Source organism: Panthera leo, chromosome A2 (genome assembly GCF_018350215.1).
Source record: "Panthera leo isolate Ple1 chromosome A2, P.leo_Ple1_pat1.1, whole genome shotgun sequence".
NCBI classification, from domain to species: Eukaryota; Metazoa; Chordata; class Mammalia; order Carnivora; family Felidae; genus Panthera; species Panthera leo.
This window is the reverse complement of record NC_056680.1, coordinates 26,799,376-26,810,797: the sequence shown is the minus strand read 5'-3', so window position 1 is coordinate 26,810,797 and position 11,422 is coordinate 26,799,376. Positions and strand designations below refer to the sequence as shown.

The window sequence follows — 11,422 nt, the reverse complement described above, 5'->3', positions numbered from 1 at the left end:
TAATAATATTATCCATGAGAGATTATCAAATAGCTTACAAAAGGCACAGGTATTACCTCTTTTGGTATCATTCTGATTAAACAGCTTACTTTAAAATTAAATAACAACAACAACAAAAACCCTCGAAAGTCAGTCCTTAGGGAGAGTGAGGTTTTTGGGTTACAATACCACAATTTTCAAAGCTATATCCCTAAATTCTCCGAAAGTTAAATAGTGTCCACTTTTAGAGACAGAAGACTGCTTGAATTTGTAATTCACAATTCCTCTCCTCACACCAGTTCTATAACCAAGATTTCAAAACTAATGAGGTTTAATCATCCCAATTATATTATTATTATTATTATTATTATTATTATTATTATTATTATTATAATTGATCCAATAGGCTGAACTGCGATGCTGTAGTATGGTTTCAAATAGTGTGATGACCAGATCAGATCATAGTTTTGATGCAGAGTTGTTCCATGACTGAAGCTGTTCCCCAACTTCACTCATCCCATACATGTGGTCCCTGGCCACTAGCTGTAAGGGCAACTAGTAAAAAAAAAAAAAGTGTGGATGTTAGCAGTTCCCATCCCCACTAACTGAAAATACAAATCTAAAGCATGTTATTACCAATTGTGGGTCTCTGGCACCAACTGGACACCCAACAACAGTGGATGACAAAGGACTCACTGTTCCCTTTTGTCTGGATCTTAAGAAATGGAAAAAAAAAAACAACCTCATTAACAGAAACAAATTGCCTAGATACACTGTGAGAACCAAGGAGCTCATATTCATCCCAATATTCATTATATAGATTGTATGTGAGAAAGGAGTAAGCCCAGAGTAAGACCTTAAGGAGACATCTTAAGGAGAAATAATAACTACTTTTATTTGCATATGTGCTTTTACTTCTGCCTTATGTCTGAAAAGTGATAATCACTTGACAGAAATAAAATTGTAATAGCAAGAATATAAATTTAATGTGAGATTCAAACACAATTTTAATATTTATTTTGTGGAGATAAACAGTAGCAGCACATCTGAATATAAAATGTATTATAAATCAAGCCAAGGACTCACAAACTAATCCCATTTTAAATGTATTTATTCAATGTGGCAGAGAATGAGGCAGTGTCAATAATTTGGCACCAAGGGCTTCCCCTGCAGGAGTGGGAAGGAAGTCCTTGAGAACATCATTATTCTACTTCCATGTGCAGACTGTGCCCTAGAGGATCCTTGAAAAATGAAGCTGATTCTTGGGGCTTCAGCTATGAAGGGGTCTGGAGACAGAAATGACAAGAAGGAGGAGATATTTTGTAATCTGAGAGTCTTTTTCAGGGGCTGCTCTCTGTAGATGAGATTAAAAACCAGCCTGCCCCTGAGCAGATGAAGACACGGGTGACCCCAACCACTAAAGACCACCAATATCTAAGGGAGACTCAAGTGGGTGTGGCGAAGAGTCAGTTCCAAGGGAAGCAAATTATATCAATGTCCTCATGTCACAGACAGGAAAAAAATGTAACTACAGTGAATGAAAAGGCAAGATCCACCCCAGGCAGTCCAGAATGAGTTTTTGGACTGGCTTGGCTCCTGCCAGAGCCTCTTCCAACAACCAAGGCTCTACTTCTGTGAGTGAATCTTTGCAAGACATGAAGTTGCCATTCTCTATCTTAGCTTCAGGTGTCTTTCCTTCCTAGGAAGCAACCTCCTATTTGGTATGCATTTTACTTTATTTCTCTTTTTTATTCCCCCCCTTCTAGTTTCAGAAAAAAATGCCTGTTTTCTTCACTATTATATCCCTAGACTCTACAAGAGTGCCTGGCAACTGGCAAGTAACTTTTTAGTAAATATTTGCAAAGTGATGAGCAAATTCTCTACCTATGATACCTAGAGAGGAATATCTTAAGCCAGGGATGATGTATCTGCTATAATTGTGTCAGGAGTGATCAGGCACCAGTGACTTCCAGGGCAGGGTAGATCCAGGCTCACTGGAAGCGTGCCACCTGGCTCTGCAGCCAGCCAAGAGTGGGCCATCAGGCCCCTACCACTCCCATTATCCACCCTTTGGAACAACTACAGTGAATACAACTCCAGTCACATGTTGGATTGGAATGGGGGGTGGGGAGGTGGGGGTTAGGCATCTGCAATTTTTAAATATTCCCGGGTGATTCTGATATGGGGCCATGGCTGAGAGCCGCTGAGCTACCTGCTTCTTGGGAATTTGGCCAATCCTGGCAACAGGCCCTGTTTGAGATTGGAAGAGAGGCAACTGGGTGGAGAGGAAGCCTCTAGACCAGACCTTGCTCAGAGATTCAGGCCAGTCCACTTGGCTGCACAAGGGGCCACCCATGCCCTTGGCAGTCATTGAATCGCTGCTCTGCCTCTGTGTGCACCCCACGTGCCTTCCGCTTTGCACAACATTCACTGTTTCATAACTGCAAAGTCGGGGATTTCTTACTGCTAACTGAGAATAAGAAAAGAACATTTCTTCAGAAGTTCTTGATTTATGGTAAACCAGATGTAAACCTCAGGAAGAATTAATCTCGTGTGTGCAGTGAAAATTTTTGTACAAACTCACAAAATGTCCAAGAAAAGTAAATAATGAGTGTCTAATTTCCCTCTGTATAATTTGGATAATAATACAGCTCTCAGATTATAACAGTGCTTGGGTAAACATAATGATATCTTATTTGCCACAAATTCCCTTAGTTTAGTTAACCAGTTACTTTTCTAATGCCTCAGGTATCATTAAAGCCATCCTGTAATAAATGTTCGATCACTATGTTGTACACCTGAAGCTAATATATTTTCAATTATACTTTGATAAAAAAGAAACCATCCTCACTTAAGGATACACAGATGCATATTATAACAAAGCTCCAAATTTAACCCCAGGTACCTAATAAATGTATAAAAGGGAAAAAATTATCTATTCCTAATATGCTATTTAATTACAAGGTTTGAGAAATAATACATGCTAATAATGAAATTAAAGGCTTTAAGATCTAATTTGATTACACTCTGTGAACATTGGTTATAACTTGACTTGCAGCTAAATTTATCAAGATGACTTCCCCATTCGCATGGGACTAAAGGCAATTTTCAAGCAAGAAGCTAGAATCATGGTGGATTGTTAGTGTTGGATAACTTTTATCAACCAGCACCTCGTGCTCTGGACCTATTAGTTGGTAACAAGCATATACCAAGCTAACATCATGCCCATAAAGAGTGCCATTAGCTTCCTGTATATAAGACAAAGGTGTCTAATGGACCAATATCACACACTTTCCCACAGCAGCAGGGCTTTTTTACAATGCGTTATTATGCTAATAGATTGTAAAAGAGTATACAGGAACGTGGCTTTAATGTATTTACCCCTGTAGACAAGGAGGGGGAAAATGCTTTGCAAGCAATTATCATGACTTATTACACTATCTAAAAAACAATTACTGTAGACTCATGTGTTTCAGTTTTCTAAGTTTATTACCGTTAGCACACACAGGGTGAAAATAATTGAGCAAGCCACTCAAAATTGTGCTTACAAACATAACACCTTGAGTAAGGGGATGTGAATATATGTTCATCCAGCCCATCCCTGGACACCCCTCCCCCCCTATTGTTTCCCTACTCCAGAAAGGACTTTTCTTCTTGAATGCACCAAGTACTTTTAAGGAAGGGATTGAACAATGGCTGTAATTTAGAATGCAATTAGGTGAGCCACTTTTCCTTTTTTTACCTCCAATTACCCACAGCAACCTGCACACAGCTACCACCACCGCCTTCTTTCAGCCCCAGCTGTTATTCTTGAATATCAGATCAGGGCAATGTAACTCAGCCACAGAAGCTGAGTCTGAGAGAGGTCCCCAGAGGAATTTGGCTAAACCAAAGCACTTCTCACCCCTTCTGCCTTGCTGACAACATCTGTTAGACTGGTTCCCTGGGGCCTTATGCATCTTCATTGAAAACTCTCCACAGACTTAAAGTTCACAATAACTAGTCCGCCAGCTCTCTTTTCTGGTATGTCTCAAAAATGTGTGCCCAATGAAAAGGAATTGACACTGCTACAGTGGACTAAATGAACAGAGTCTTTTCAAAACCCAAGTCTGACCATGTCCTCCTCCTCCACTTTCCTTAAAACCTCTCATTATGGTCTGCAAACCCTGCATGATCTGGTCTCTGCTCACCTCTAGCCTTTTCTTACACCAAGTCCCTCAATCTCTTATACCACAGGGCCTTGACACATGCTGTTTCTGCTAGCTCATAAAACTCGTCACTCACCCCCTGCATCTAGTTAACTTCAGACTTCAACTTCCTCTGACCTCCCTAATTAGAGAGATTCCTCTCTCTACCTTCCTTCCTGCCCATGTTTTTCTCTCAGGATGCCACATTCCTCTCCTCTAAAGCCCTTCCCACATTTGCAAATTTAACTCTTATTTGTGTGCTTATTTGTTTAACATTGGTTTCCCACATCAGACTCCAGACTCCATGAAGGCAGTAATCCGTCTACCTTATTTGCCATTATATCCCCACTAGAACAGTGTCCGGCACAAAATCAGTTCTCAATAAATATTTCTGAATGGATAAACATATGAACAAAGTTAGAAAGGTAAAAATAAATATCATGTATGCAGGAACCAGAATCCCTAACATTGAGTGTGTGTACTGGGGCCTGGTGAGAGAGAGACTGGCATAGAAAATGTAGAATCAATTGTAGTGGTCATTGACAATACAAGATAAATTATAACAATTTAGAAGGAAAAAATCAACAGAAATGAGAGAATATGGAGGATTTTGGAGACAGAAAGCCCAGAAACTAGGTGAAAAATCAAGTTTTAAATTGTGTGTATGCTGGGCAGGTGGTAATCAGCAGTGTCCAATATAGCATGAACCAAGAATATCTCAGGAAAGAGCAGAGAATTTGAGTGGGAGGTAACAGAGACGGATAGACTACAGTTTTCAGTGGAATATTGGGGATGGGTGCTAGATGTAAGGTGCAAGGTGTAAGAGGAAAAGTAGGGAAACGAAAATATTTGGTATGAATGGAGAGACAGAAGTCAACCAACATTTGCCAGTTGCAGCATTATGTGAAGTGCTTCCAGATGGAAGAGTTGGATCTGTGTGAGAGGGGAGACAGAGAAGTCCGTGGGGAGGGTGGCAGGCAAGCAGTGAAAAGACTGGAAAGAGCCTATGTGGCCAGGAAGCAGGCAGGTAGCAAGGTCCCCCAGGAAACCACAGGAGGCAGATCACCGACAGGAAGATTAGCTGTGGGGAGAGGCGGGCTGCCTCCCAGGAAAGTACTAGCAAGGAAAAGGAACAGAAAGAAGCAACAAAGAGGTGGCGAGAAGCAAAGAGGAAACGATGGGGCAGCTGTGATGTAGCCTCAGTCTGTCCCAGGAAGGAAGGAGCAAAGACTTCGTCCGTAAGCCTTGTCTGGGGAAGGGAAAGCCATGGCATGTTCCCAAGAAAGGAAACTTGGGGCACAGGCTTTGCACACTTCGTTCTGCAAAAAGCGGAAGGGAAAGCAACCTCTCCCACTCGAGTTAGGAAGGCAGAGGCCTATTCTAGGGCAGGGGAAGAGAAGAACTTTTACAAGTTGTGTGTTTGGAAGAAGTGCCAGTTGCCACAAGGGTGCTGAATTCCCCTGGAAGATCACTCTCTGCCATCTGTTAGCGACAGGGCTGAGCATTAGTAACGAGGACAGCGACCCGGCTGCCTGAGGAGACGCTGCACATCTCCACTGCGGTATCGGGGGCTTTCGCCAGGACATGTCAATTTGGCAACCTCGCTCTAATGAAATGATGGATGGCCAGGCTGAGAAAGAGAACCACGGTATCGGCTCTGAAAGGCCTGGCCATCTGAGCAAGGCCCCCACGGCTCTCCTCAGGTGGAACCGCCATCACCAGGGAGCACAAGGAAAGGAGGGCACACATGGCGGAGCCACACACAAGTTGGCCGCTTCGGAAAGGAGAGTTGAGGGGAAGAAGAATTACTACTGACAGCCCCAGAGTTTTTTCCAAACATACTTTTAATTGATGAACCCATTATATCCTTTCTAAAGGCATTTTTAAAACCTAATAAATGACTGCTTACTACGGAGCACAATACAATCCCTTACAAGTTAAGCTGTTCTCGTGAATCACTTGTAATTACTGGGCATTTTCAAGCCCAGGGGATGTATAACTATATTATTGTATTCCTGTGATTTTATGAAGTCAAGACAAGGAAACAAATCATGGTAACTGAATTAATCTCTTCACCAAGAGCTCATAATAATCAGCAGAAAACTTAAAAATCCCATAAACCAAAAAAAAAAAAAAAAAAAAGAAAAGAAAAAGAAAAAGAAAGAAATCACTATTAAATCATCAGGTCTTTTTCTAACTACTACTTGGTTTGTTTACTCCCAAAAGGGGAGAGTAAAAGGGGAGAAGATGGGAAGGGTAGGGAGAAAAGGATGGGAGGAAAGGGATGAGAGCCAGACAGAGGGGGAGAAGGGACAGAGGGAGAGAGAAAAGGGAGAAGGGAGAAGCCAACAGGGGGAGGGGAAGAAGAGGGAGGGGTAGGAGGAGGGAAGGAGGAAGGAAAGAAAGAGAGGCAGGAAATCATATTGGTTTCCTAAGACTGCTGTAACAAACTGCCACAAATTTAGTGGCTTAAAACAACACAAATTTATTTTCTTACAGATCTGGAGGTCAGAAGCCTAAATCAAAGTGTTGGCAAGATTGTCCTCCTTCTGGAGACTTCATGGGGAGAATCTGCTTCCTTGTCTTTTCCAGCCTCTACCAGCCACCTGCATTCCCTGGCTCATGGCCTTTTCCTCCATCTTCAAAGTACATCACTCCAACCTCTGCTCCATTTGTCCCATCTCCTCCTCCTGCCTTTGACCTTCTTGTCTCCCTCTTATGACAAGCCTGGTGGTTACAGGTAATCCAGGAGAATTGCCCCATGCCAAGATTATTAACTTAATCGCATCTGTAAAATCTGTTTTGCCACATAAGTCATGTTCCAGGGAGTAAAGATGTGGACCTCTTGGCAGAGGGCATTAATCAGCCTGCTACAGGCATTTAAAGAAAGAAGAGGAGGGAGTTCCAACTGAATGTGAAAGTTAGGGACCTCTATGCCATTTTGATTTCAAATGACCTTCAAGTCATGTTGTAAGAATGGCTTTTTAAAATCGCCCTCTCTAAAAAAAAGACTCGGAATATGCCATGTTGCCTTTTCCACAATTTTTTCAGAACACATTCACACCTATAATCTGATGTTCTCCAAAGATATCTTGTCAGATAAGAAAGACAGTTTATCCCTAGTTGCAAATAAGAAAAGGCTGGCTAAGTTGCAGCCACCTTCTCCCCTCAGTCACCTAAGGAGCCACCAGTAGCTCAGTAGGACCAGCCCACCTCCAGACCATTGTCCACTTCCCTTTCCATGGCATGACACTTAGCCCCATTTTCTCTATAGCTTTTTTGTAAGGGAAAAAAAGGAGGTCAAGCTAGGGCAGGACACTCTTGCATAACAGTCAAGAAGATGGAGCATGGAGCCAGCTGCACTAATACCTACTTGATGTTGAGCAAGTTCCTTAATCTCTCTGAGCCTCAGTTTCCTCAACTATAAAATTGGGAGAGTAAACCTCACCTGCATCGTAGGATCGTTAAGATGAAAAGGGAGATGGTGTCTGCAAAGTGGTTTAAACAGTGTCTACAATAGTAGCCCTTACTCCAGGGACCTGGACTCTTCTTCTGTGTTTAACTAGTTTTTTGCCCTCCCATGCCATATGACATTAGGACTGGGCATATCCTCCCTCAGCAAAATCTCTTTGCTCCACATACAACCTCTCAACACCTACACATACACACACATCGGCATGCTTATCAATTCTCTCAGGATGCTTCTAGTTCATTCAGCACTTTGCTGTGCTGGGTGCATTGGGACACACAAAGAAAAAAAAGAGTCTGCCTTCTCAGAGTGTTAAGTTTAAGCAAAGAGAAGGCCCAAGACAAATAATTGTAATGCAAGATAAAATATTATAAGGTTCTAAGACAGATTTGTATAAATAAAGTGCTATGAAGTTTCAAAGGCCAGAGAAAACAACACTGGCTGAGAATGGAGGAAAAGGGAGTCATAAAAGTCCCACTTACTGGCCTTGATCCAAAGATGCAAAAGTGACAAGAAAGAGCATTGTAGGCAAGGGGGAGGCTTATAGGGAATGGACATTCTTTATGTGTTTGCTAGAGCCCAACCCAGTCCTCCACTTTTTTTTTTTTTTTTTTTTTTTTTTTATTTTTGGGACAGAGAGAGACAGAGCATGAACGGGGGAGGGGCAGAGAGAGAGGGAGACACAGAATCGGAAACAGGCTCCAGGCTCCGAGCCATCAGCCCAGAGCCTGACGCGGGGCTCGAACTCACAGACCGCGAGATCGTGACCTGGCTGAAGTCGGACGCTTAACCGACTGCGCCACCCAGGCGCCCCGTCCCAGTCCTCCACTTTGAAGGCCCAGAAAACTGATTTATTCAGGAGCCTGAGAGTGGAGCTAGTATTCAGGGTAGATTCACATTAACCACACTCAGTAGCCTGATGTATAATAGCAAATGGTCAATGTACTGCTTCCTTTGAGCAGTACTTGGATTACTGTAATCACATCAGAATGGCCATCATAAATTTTCCCTGAAAGCAAATCATAATCAAAAAGTTAATGATTGTGAAAACAGACCAAGGAGAGTTATGTAATGTGATTGTTTTCTGACATGAGGTTAAGATGTCTTATGCACATAAGTTTCCTCTAGCAAGTACAGAGGACCAAGATGCCTTCTTTCCTTTTTCTTTACTTCATGACTTTTTCTTTTCTTCATGATATGACTTTTCTTCATGACCTACCTCTTTCTGATTGACCCATCTTTCTTTTTTCCCTAAGTCAACTATTTAATTACATTATAACCATCTTGCTGGTGGGAACCAGCCCATCTCTGTGAAACACTTGTGTATATCTCTAATCAGACGCATAACTCTCAGAGGGAAATAGAGAGTAGTTAGATGTGGTTCTGGGAGATGAAGCAGCAAAGGTCTGATGGGGCCAGACCTCAGGAAAGGAGTCAGACCCCACACAGTGGGTGGTAAACGGGAGGACTATGTAACTTAGTAATAATGACACTGATGAGCCACTCTATTTGCTTTACCACAAGGAAGGGATTACCAAGGCCATGTCTTTCCAAGATGAGGGCTGGGAGAAGTATTTTGGGGGCAAAAAGTGACTTTCAGTGGTCTTAAATCAAAGAAGCATTTTCTGACCCACACTTAGTTCCCTCTGTATAAAACTCAGAAAAGCTGCACTCCTGGGAAAGGAGGCAGGGATGAAGAAATACACATATAGGATGGGAGAAGGAATAACAATAAAAATGGCAAAATGTTCCTGTTCTCCCGTGTCACCCTGTCATACTTCTCCTCTTCAGACATGACATGACACCCTCTGGGAACCTTCCTGATACCTCAGCATTAACCCCTCCTTCCTCTGTGCCAGAGGTCGGTAAACATTTTCCAGAAAGGGCTAAATGGTATGTCCTTTAGGATTTGTGGGCCATATGGTCTCTGTTGCAACAACAATCAATAACACTTGTTTCAGAAACATGAATTTGTCCCAGAGTGATTAATATATTGGGGAACAATAGGAGCATGACACAAATTTCTTGTTTGTGTAAGTACAGTTTCCTCCATGAGAAACACTAGGTGACGATGGAAAACTGCATCCCGCTGAAACAAGACACCCAGGAATACACAAAACACGCGCACACACACGTACCTCAAACATCCACCATCCGCTCCAGGTCACCAGGGCTGCTGTGAGCCGTATCGTCCCCCACCCCCCTCCTGCCTGCCGGGCGCTACCGCTTCCCATCAGATTTCAGATGACCCTCCTGCTGAAAAGCGCACAGGCTGAATAGCGCACAGGCTGAAGCCCTGCTGGCAGATGCCACGTCTTTTTCAAGGTCAACTTCCATATTTATTGTGGCATATGTTTCTTAACCATTTAACAGGATGCCATCTTTATCAGCTCCCTATTGATTTTTAATATTTGTCTCTGACTGTTTGAGTGTTGCCCACAATGCCATTTTCCCCATATGGTCTGTGGATGTTATTGCACAATCTTGCATCGGGTAGTAATTTTTAGGAACATGTACCATGTTAAAACACAACAGGCTATACTCAACTCTGCCACTTTAGGGCAAAAGTGGCTGAAGACAATACATGAACAAATGAACATAGATGTGTTCCAATGAATTTTATTTACAGAAACAGGCAGCAGGCCAGATTAACCCATGGCTTTACTTTTTCTGTGTGTTATCTCTCTCCCCTGTGCATGATTTAGTTGTTTCCCTTAGCATCTGGATGGTAATTTGTTTATTTGAATGTCCCTGTCTCCAACTAGGCCATAAGCTCCATGAGGGAGGGGGTTCTTTTATTCATTGCTTTCCTCAGCACTCAGTCACTGTGTCCGGCAGGCAGTGGGCTCACAGAGGGCTGCTGAGTCATCTGTCTCAGAGGAGAGGTAATCTCCTCTACCAGGAGATACTCTAACCCCAAAGAGCAAGAGCTGTCTCTCTCTATCACCCACCCCAGCATGAGGCTTTGACATTCAGATTCAGATATAAGAAATATTTATTAAACCCTATCCACTGAGCATACAGGAGTAAGACCATGACTTTATGTAACTTTACGCCTTTCCTCCAGAGAAACTTGAAAGATATGTATATTACGTCCATTCATGAAAGAAGGAATTAAATCTCTGAGTGGCTTTATAACTGTCCCAAGTCACACAGAGCTGAGCAGGGTGTGTTCACAGGAATGCTGTGGCTCCAGAGGAGAGGACATGGAATCTTGTCTGGGGGTGTCCTCACATTGACTTCCTTTTCCTCCCTCTCCATGGCAAACATGTTATGGAACTGACTTGTTAGGTTTGCCTAACAAAAACAAATGAAAAGGAGGAAACCTGAAGAAACCTACAGAACTAGTTTCTTAAAATCTATTGATGATGTTACAATAACATAAACAAGGAAACTTTAGGAACAAAAGAAATGAGATTTCTGTTACCTAGAAAAGGTAAGAAGTCCCTACATACTTCAATTTTTAGAAGGCTCTAGGAATTTTTGGGTTCTTACTATTGATTCGGTTTTATAGGATCACATTGGTTTTTTCTTGGCCACAAGCAGTTCCTGCACTCTGTTTACAGAATAACAAAGGGTTTCTGTTTCATCTGATTTGCTTTGACATGCTATAGCAAAAAAGCATTTGTTCGGCCCATTCTCCATTTATATAGGAAATATAAGCAACTATGGATAGCATCTTGCCTGAACTGGCAAAATTACCATCTGGAGTCTGTAAATGTAAGTGACAGGAATTTCTGGAAAAAAGCACAATGTTCAAAACCCACCTGGCCCCCATTATTGCTAT

At 42.3% G+C, this 11,422-nt stretch overlaps 1 long non-coding RNA gene across 3 annotated transcripts in view; it reads right to left on the bottom strand.

Annotated features, from left to right (window-relative positions):
- Positions 1 to 1,138: 1,138 nt before the first annotated feature.
- The window catches only part of LOC122214510, a 195,007-nt gene continuing 184,723 nt past the window's right edge, over positions 1,139 to 11,422 (bottom strand). The window contains exon 7 of one of the 3 annotated variants that reach the window (XR_006199914.1): positions 1,139 to 1,265. This is a non-coding gene — a long non-coding RNA (uncharacterized LOC122214510). The remainder of the gene's footprint in view (positions 1,266 to 11,422) is intronic. The other 2 variants (XR_006199913.1, XR_006199912.1) reach the window with 2 other exon arrangements.